Raw genomic sequence first — 10,027 nt, forward strand, 5'->3', positions numbered from 1 at the left:
TTAGACCTATAAATGGCTGTACACTAATGTTTACCATCCAACCTGAAAGAACTGGAGAGAATCTGCAAGAAGGAATGCAGAGGATCCCCAAATCCAGGTGTGAAAAACTTGTTGCATCTTTCCCAAAACAACTTATGGCTGTATTAAATCAAAAGGGTGCTTCTACTAAATACTGAATATTTGGGACTATGTGATATTCCAGCTTTTCTTTTTTAAATAAATCAGCAAGAATGTCAACAATTCTTTGTTTTTCTGTCAATATGAGGTGCTGTGAGTACAATAGTGAGGAAAAAATAAACTGCAATATAACAGAGTGAAAAATGTAAGAGGGTCTGAATACTTTCCCTACTCATTCTATATTAGGACTAATTTTAATATTATGTTAATTATATCATTAGTATATCATCCACTTACAGTATATCATTAGTTTTATAAGTAGATGCTGGGAATGCACAACAAATAAATAAAAACAAATTGCCCTCAGAATGATGCAAATTTACTTTGCTCAATGCATCTGAAAAAAGCTAATGTTGTGACTGGTGCTCACAGAAGAAAGGACTCAGACAGAAATTGCCTAGACTTGCTGGTGCTTTTTTTCTTCCATAGTTCATTACAGGTTGTGAGAAGGACTGGCTGTTTGCAGTAGCATCAAAAGACCCCATAGACCACATGCTCAAATTGTCTATTATATCACTGTGGGATTTCCTCCTTTAACAAAGCTTTCTCCCCATGACCTCTCAGTGCCTTTGAACACCAACTCGAGTGTTTCATCTCTGACAGGGAGCTGTGAATGAATGATGAATTGCCCCAGAACAAAGTGCTGCCATCCAACACAATCAGACTGTTGAAAAGTACTCTCTGCCGACATGTTTACTTTACAGTCAAGGACGTTGCCTCTTCCCAGACCCAAATCTGCAGATAAATGAAGCTTGCATGGCACGGAGATGCCCAGGCGTTGTGTGCTGGACTGTGAGATTGACGGGTAGCGGGTGGGTGGGTGACTGAAGAGCAGAAACGGGCAGATGGTGGTCTGCTGGGACGTGATTAGGTGCCTTCACAGCAAACTGTCTGCAGGCAGGTGAGTTTGACCCCGCTGGGATGTCTCAGTCTCACTTGGCTGTTTCAATTAGAAAACTTTGAGGCCACTTTATGTCCATCAGGCCGACTCAGTTATGTATGAAGCTCTTGTGGCTATTTTAAACCTATTTACAGCAGGCTTCTTCACACTCTAAAGGGTCAAGGATGGTAATATTAATAATAATAAAGATCACAGCTCACCCCAAAAATTCAAATGTACTCACAATTTAAGCTCAAGTACTTCCAGTTTGTTGACAAATACAATAAAAGACAATGGTCACATGTTTCCAACATTCTTCAAAATATCTTCCTTTGTGTTCAACAGAAGAAGGAAAGTCAATCAGGTTTGGAACAAGTGAGGTGTGAGTAAATTGTGATAGAATTTACATATCCCTTTAACATTAAATTGAATTAAATGAATGGAATAGTGTTACTAATACACTGACTGTTTGAATTCTTATTTGAATAGATTAAACAAGGTACTAAAAACGTTCAAAGATTTTGGTCCATATTGATATTAGTAACTGCAGATTTGTCGTCTATACATTAATGATGTAATATTGGGCGTTATCCCATCACAAGATAGATGACTTTGGTCATAAAGTTATAAACATGGTCAGCAAAAAACTGTGGAATTTAAATTATGCTCAATTGGTTCTACAGAGCCCAAATTGTACTGTATACCAAAAATTCACATAATTTTAGACCACCAGCAGCCACAGCTTTTGATAAAATGGAGGATCGGTCCTCATCAATCACATAACTTATTCTAATCTTTTGTTAGCGAGTCTTTGCCTGACAGCAGTGGCACCAGTGTGCTCTTCTATTGCTGTAGCTCATCTGCTTCAAGGTTTAAAGTGATGGTTTGAGTTATGAGTCTTTCTATCACCTCCACTCACCTTTGACATCAACAAGGCTACACCCAGAGCTGTTGCTCACTGCATAGTTTCTACTTTTGCAGAAAATAAATCTTTCTTCAGTGATCTTTATCTCCAACTTCAAAACACAACACACCTCAAGGAGCTCTACAACAGGTTTTCTGGCAGTTACATTAAATTCTTATGGATGATCTAGATGTCATGCTGTTTTTTTATTGTGCAGGCTGGAGCAGCATGAAATTGTGTATTTTTCATGAACTGTATAATGCAGCATAGCGTCTTCACACTGAATTCAGAATACACAGACCTACTTTAGGGCTGCCTTAAATCAGCTGAGTAAAGATGACTCATGTCAGGTAAAGTCTCATTGACTGCCAATATTTTTTTATCATTCATCAATCTGAAATTAATTCCAGTGATATTATCCCTTCATGCCATTATCATCCAGGTAATCGTAAACATTTTATTTTATTACAATTGCCATTACAATGGTTTACCATTAACTATTCATGGTAATTCAGACTGCACAATAAGAAAACTGCATATCATCTAGATCATCCCTAATAAAAAAAGAATATCACTGCTATAAAACCTGTTGTAGAGCTTCATGAGGTGTATTTTTTAAATTTGTAATGTGGGATTTGCTTTTTACGTTGGGGATCAAGATCTCTGAAAACAGATTGTGAATGAATGACCAAATATTTGACCCTAAAACTGGCTAGTTTTTACTCTTTGATAGTCCAGGTAATTTTGTAGACAGCATGTTTTAGATGCTGATGGAAGACTTCTGGGAAAAGAGGGCAGTTCTTCCCGTGTTAGCTGGTTTTCCGTCCCATGCTGGAAAGAATTATCGGACTGGAAAGTGCACAGCTGTCAGTGATCTGAGGGCAGAGCAGCAGTTAGTCTCGCCCCCATGCCAGGCCAGGCTGCCACCCCTCCACCGTCACACTCCTAAAAACACTCAAATACCAAACGTCTCCGATGACCACTGAACAACTACTCATTGACTGCAAAAGGAAAAATGAATCTGATCCAGGACTTTCCTGGTTTTGTTGTTTGGCTTTATCCAATTTTACTTATTTCAGCAGCATACATATTATTTTTCATACGTTATAATTTTTTATTAAAAAAAAAAAGAGACTCAGGAAAATGTCATTTGCAAAACAAACTGCACTTCTTCCAAGGCTTTGTGGCTCACTTTATAGTTTGCTTATTAACCCCAGTAAAAGAGTTAAATGCCCTTAGTGGTGGTCTTAAATGAAACCACAAACAAGCTGAAAACATGCTAGCCATGCAGTCGCAAGACCTTGAGGTGTGGACATTTTTTCCAAAACAAAATTCCTTTTAGGAATACACACACACACACACACACACACACACACACACACACACACACACACACACACACACACACACACACACACACACACACACACACACACACACACACACACACACACACACACACACACACACACACACAAAAACACTAAACATGTTGTTCTACTTATTGATTAAATTGAATCGGAATTAAGACCTGTTCTAATCAAGGTTGAAAGGGATAGAAAAAGGAAAATAAATTAATAAATAAAAAAATAAAAATCGCAAAACTGCTCCTTGGCTTGTTCCAAACTGTTATTTTGCTCTATTGAATACAAAAAGAATATATTTTGAAGAATGTTTGAAGCTGGTAATTACTGACATCCATAGTTGGAAAAACAAATAATATGGATGGCAATTGTTACCGGTTTCCAACATTCTTTGATATATCTTCTTTTGTGTTCAACATAACAAACAAATAAATAAAATAATGACAGAATTTTTGATTTGGGGGTGATCTATGCATTTATTATAATAACACACAGTTGAAATCAAAATTATTAGTCCTACTTTGAATTTTTTTCTTTTTTAAATATTTCCCAAATGATATTTAAATGTTCACAGTATGTCTGATAATATTTTTTCTTCTGGAGAAAGTCTTATTTGTTTTATTTCACCTAGGATAAAAGCAGTTTTTAATTCTTTAAAAAACATTTTAAGGTCAAAATTATTAGCCCCTTTAAGCTATATTTTTTCGATAGTCTACAGAACAAACCACTGTTATACAATGAATTGCCTACTTACCCTAACCTAATTAACCTAATTAAGCCTTTAAATGTCTCTTTAAGCTGTTTAGAAGTGATTAGAAAAATATCTAGTCAAATATTTTTTACTGTCATAATGAAAAAGATAACATAAATCAGTTATTAGAAATGAGTTATTAAAACTATTATGTTTAGAAATGTGTTGAAAAAAATCTTCTCTCAGAAATTGGGGGAAAAAAATAACTCAAGGGGGTAAAAATAATTCTGAGTTCAACTGTAAATAAAAACACATCCCTCAAAATCATAGTTAATATAAAAGAAGTTTACACCAGAACTACAACGATGATGACATCCCAAAGAATAATATCACTGGAAACTGAATGCCAAAAATAATGACATCCAATCAGACTTTACCTGACATCGAATTTAAAACCACAGATAGCAAAACCGCAGTGTGTGCGAACAATAAATAGGACGATATATTCTCCAATAGGCTGAATACAACCAAACTACATCATTTTAGATTTCATTTATAACAATATGATATAAATGCACACAACAATTGTTTACGTTTGTAAGCACAAACTTTGCAAGTACCATTTATTTAAAACATATATAAATTCTATATTTGCTACATAAAAAGTTTATGTAAAAATAAAGCAATAGTTACAGAAACTAATTGTATCTCAGACATGTTCTGTTTGACATATTGCACAACATTCTGGTGTGTGACAACCCTGCCAGTTGGGTACCATCTGTTTGCTTTCTCAGCCTGATTATAAGCAGCTGTGTGGTGGGAACTTTCTTTCACACAGTGTCATGCTCTCTGTCAATGCCATAATTCACTCATTTCCAATATTGTCAAGATACCCTCTGCTTATGACTCACTGATAAACACTTCTGGAAACCTGGTGCAGTTGTGATGAAAATTTTCAATTCAACTCAATCTCATTTAACTCAATTATTCAATCAATTTCTTTTGCAGAAAATATAATGAATGAATAATATTCTGATCGATTTCTTTTAAGTTTCAAAGAGTAGAAAAGAAACATGAACATATCAGTAAGGAATATGAACTTTAATTTAAAGCTATGCAAAAAAAACAAAACCCTTACATTGTCACTGTAATAAAATTGACATTCATCCCAGCTATCATATCTTGGTCACAAAATTCAAAACAAAATGATTAAAATAAAACTAACTTATTTGTTTTAATATTAAAATAACAAATTTATGTTTGTGAGCAACTCATAAGACGAACATTTTCAGTTATTCAGTTAATATAGTTCACCAAAAATTCTCAAGCATGAAGCACTGGATTATCTTTTCTTTCTTTCTTTCTTTCTTTCTTTCTTTCTTTCTTTCTTTCTTTCTTTCTTTCTTTCTTTCTTTCTTTCTTTCTTTCTTTCTTTCTTTCTTTCTGAACATTTAATACATTCTTTCTAATACTTTCTAATACATTTTGTAATAATCAAACACTCTATCAAATTAACAAACCATGAATTATATTATATTTATTAAAAGGTTTAACAAAAACTTACTTAAAGAAACCTTACTTATGTACTCCAAGGTTCATTTATATAGAAGTTGATATTTAGCCACACCATGTTGGTGTTTCGTAAAATCAAATTTTTACAAGGTGGGTCGTAAAAATTCAAATGTAAACAGATGCCAGATAAACAAAAACACCTCACCAGACACTCCACATACAATCCCAGTCTAAACCACATCTCTATATTAATTTGGTTCCAAATTATATCAATAATATATATTATTTAAACAGAAATTAAATAAACATCATCTCTGTTGCTCTGACACAAGTAATCACAGAAAATGCTCAACCCTTAACCTGGAGGACCAGGACAAACACACATAAAACTACAGACAATTTTACCCAATTCACCAATAGCACATGCCTTTGGAGTTGTGGGGGAAACCAGAGCACCTGGAGGAAACCCACACGAACACGGGGAGAACATGCAAACTCCACACAGAAATGTCAACTGACCCAGCTAGGGGTCAAACCAGCGACCAGTTGACACTGCTACCTGCAACGCGCCACCGTGCCACCCTCTTAAGAAACCTATACAACCTATTAAACTCTAAACCTATTTTCTAAAACCAAATTTTTTATTTGCATCAAAATTACTATTTCTTACTAGACTGTAAAAAAAATTACTTTTCTTGTCATCGGAACTTACATCGATCAAGTATACTTTGTATAACTTTAAAAAGTCTGTTGAAACATGACTAACTTATTAAAATAAGTTAAAGCATCATAAACATATTTGTTGTCTTGACTTTTTGACATTAAATCTTTTACATTTATCTTGCTTAGCTATACAGCACTCTTTTTCATTTATTTACTGTAAGACAAAAATAAAAACAAATTCCCTCACATTCCTCATTATACAGCTGAATCTGTTTTGATGCCAGAAATCTGTTGGTATTTTCCACACAGGGATTTCCTACAAGCTCCATTAATCAAAACCACCACATTTTGGAAAAATTCACTTATTGTGTTCCTTAGAAAAAATAAGAAGTCACGGATTTGAAAGCATAAAAGAGTTGAGTACATGATAACAAGATAGTCATTTTTGGCTAAACTATTCCTTGAAGCATTTCCCTTCATTTCCTGCATCTCCGTTAGAACTCTGTGCCAATGTTCATCCCCAGGAGCCAGTTCTCAAATGACCACAATGTGTGGCTAATGCTGAGGAATCGCAAGTATTATAGTGCCTTAATAACTTGACATGCCCTGGCAGTTTTACCTCTCCGTTTGCTCTCGCAGGAGGAAGAGCAGCATGCTAGGAAAGCAGGGTTAAGAGGCAAAGCTACTGAACATAATGACCGAGCACTTGAAAGGATTTGAATGGCATGAAAGAGGAGCAGATCCGTCCTTTTGTAAACACAGATTCTCACGGGGACAAGACTTATGGAGAGATTAGCCACTTCAATAAACAAGTGGACGTATCACGCTGCAAACCCGGTGCAGCTGGGTATTACTGCGCCATTGTTCCGGGTAATCTGGGATGCTCGCCATTTAATCTGAATGCTATTAAAATCTCTCTTTTCCTGTGGATTACTAAGAAAGATAATAGAGCTAGAAGGTCGTCCTGACCTTCACTTTAAATGAGTGTCTTGAACTCTTCACTTTTTTTAGAAACCTTTGAGAGCCCATGAAATCTAAATTGGAGTTGGTGGCTTTAATTCTATGTCTGCTGGCTTTGAGGTCATCTGTAGTATTCTGTGTGCTAGTGTGCTGCAGTAAGCAGTAATGTTGTCACAGTTATCCTTGGCTATATAATTTTTGTATGTTTGTATTTAATATATAATTTTTGTATTTGATAATTTGACATCAAAATTCATTCATTCATTCATTCACTTTCTTTTCGGCTTAGTCCCTTTAATAATCCGAGGTTGCCACAGCGGAATGAACAACCAACTTATCCATCACGTTTTTACGCAGTGGATGCCCTTCCAGCTACAACCCATCTCTGGGAAACATTCACACAAACTAATTCACGCTCATACACTAAGGAAATTTAGCCTACCCAATTCACCTGTACCGCATGTCTTTGGACTGTGGGGGAAACCGGAGCACCCGGAGGAAACCCACGCGAACGCAGGGAGAACATGCAAACTCCACACAAAAACGCCAACTGACCCAGCCGAGGCTCGAACCAGCGAGCTTCTTGCTGTGAGATGACAGGACTACTTACTGCGCCACAGCGTCGCCTGGCATCAAAATGATTTCGATAATTTATTTTATTGTCATTTGAAGACTAATTTATGTCACTGTTTATATAATAATTATATAATAACAGTGCCCAAGTATTAAGTACTTTACTTAATAAGTGATAAATCATTATTTTTAAGTACTTTACTTAAAAAGTGATAAATCATTTTTTTTTGATAGCTCTTACTTCAGACTAGCAACAGCAAATAGTAAAGTAAAAATTACCTTGTATCTGAAATGGAGTGAGCTCCTTGATGTCTACTTTGTCAATGTCTCCGTAAAAAAGCTCCACTGTCAATGTCAGAAAGAACAATGAAGAAAAATGAAAGAGAATGAAAGAATAATGCTTGTCATGGGGTTTCTACAGGTGCACTAATGAAGTTGCCTTATAGATAAATAAATGCATGTTTGAGAAATGTAATGAAAACTCCAGCTAATGAAGCCTTGTTGACATCCAAATCCATATCCAAAAACTTTTAAGAAACACCACTTGTAATACCTCACCAGACACTCCACACTCTCAGAAAAAAGGTAAACAATGGAACAAATAATGTTTCTCATTACAAATGGTTTTGTACCTTTGCAAAAGTTGAACCTTATATGGTACAGAAATGATACCTCTTATGATACCGTTTTGGACCATTTATGGTACAATTGAAATGAAGGTGATGTACATAAATGTTCTCATAAAAAGGTACAAAAGTGTTACTCAGCTCCTTTATTACAATATCTATGAAAATTAATATTACTGTAAAGGCAAAGTGATTTTATGAATAATTTTCATTATAAAACATGAATCATAATTTAAAAACAAATCAAAGGAAACTCATAAACATTAATTATTAAGTTCTATAAAACAAAACAACTGGTAAAACAAAACTATAGGTATTTGTAAACTAAACATTTAAGGCGTTTTTAAGTGAGCTGGCAAAAGTAGTAGGCTACTCTCTCATTCACTGCTCTTACCCAACTACAACACTTTTGCTGTTGAGAAACCCGCAAATATAAATAGAAACTACATTATTTTAGTTTCATTTTTGACAATTTTGAAACAGGGTGTCATATTGGGTGTTTAAACAGGGTGTCAATTTATTTAGTATAGTAGCCTACTTTAAGATATGGTATTGTGTATAGGCCTAAGTGACAGAGGAACATTTAAGATTGTGTACAAAACCAACCAAAAGCAAGTTCAAGCACTGTTATACCATACAAACAAACAGTATTATTTCCTTTTAACATTAAAAGTTAGTACGTGATTACCTTGAAAGCAGTAATGGAGTTTCTTTTAATGACTGATTATAACAGCACTGTTTACATCCAGGTTCTGTTCTTCACTGCCAAACTTGTGATTTAATCAGTGTAGCTCGCCACGCCCTCTGTTGGTCAAAATAATCACTACATGATACACTGGCTAGCAGCCAGCAACTGATAAGCTTTTTTTTTTTTTTTTTTTTTTTTGTGAATGTTGAGGCCGTTTTGAATGTGCTGTAAAACAGGCAATAATCGATCGAGTTGGAAAAGCTGGGATATTTTACATTCCCGAAACTGGGATAGTTAACATTAGTCTCCCTCAAATAATAGCTAACCGTTGCTAATATTATTGATGTAAATGTTGTTTTGTACACTATACAATATGTTCATTTTGAACAGGCTACAAAGGTAATATTTGACAGAATATTAAAAGTTTGCGTATTTTTGCTCCGATTATCTCTGGCAAAATATTATTCAAAACTTTAAACAAAACTGAAAAACTTAATAAAATTACTAATTTACTAAATTACTAAAGCTACTAATTACTAAAGAGTAATTACCTCCAATTGAATGAGCACTAAATAAGATATTTTGCAACGCACTAAATAAGACTACTTTAAAAACTGTGGTTATACAAAAGCAAATGCACAAAACAAACAACTAAATAGGTAACATTTTACAATAATAAAACCATTGTTAATTTTCATAGGGCAAAGCAAATACAAAAGTAATATTTTTCTGTACAGTATTTGCAGTAAAACCCTAACTACAAAACCATGAAATTATTGAACATTAAAAATGGCCATATCCCATAAAGATAAGCTGGATATATTATGAATGTGCATTGTATGAAAGTAAATTTGACATAATCTCAAACTTTTCTTTAGTGGTCTCATGCGATATTATGTCAAATTTGTGTAACCCGCTGGTTCTACACCGCCCACTCACTCCAAGTTGGGATTGAACCAGAGATTCTTTGCATAGGAGACGGTTGCTCA

General features: G+C 34.7%; 1 long non-coding RNA gene across 5 annotated transcripts in view; it reads right to left on the bottom strand.

Annotated features, from left to right (window-relative positions):
* Positions 1 to 9,130, bottom strand: part of LOC137490493 (uncharacterized) — a 75,297-nt gene extending 66,167 nt beyond the window's left edge. For all 5 annotated transcript variants that reach the window (XR_015507459.1, XR_015507460.1, XR_015507463.1 and 2 more), the window contains exons 1-2: positions 9,039 to 9,130; positions 8,004 to 8,069 (exon numbers count right to left, since the gene is read on the bottom strand). This is a non-coding gene — a long non-coding RNA (uncharacterized LOC137490493). The remainder of the gene's footprint in view (positions 1 to 8,003; positions 8,070 to 9,038) is intronic.
* Positions 9,131 to 10,027: the final 897 nt, after the last annotated feature.

This window comes from Danio rerio, chromosome 14, assembly GCF_052040795.2.
Source record: "Danio rerio strain M-AB ecotype USA chromosome 14, GRCz13ab, whole genome shotgun sequence".
Lineage (NCBI taxonomy): Eukaryota > Metazoa > Chordata > Actinopteri > Cypriniformes > Danionidae > Danio > Danio rerio.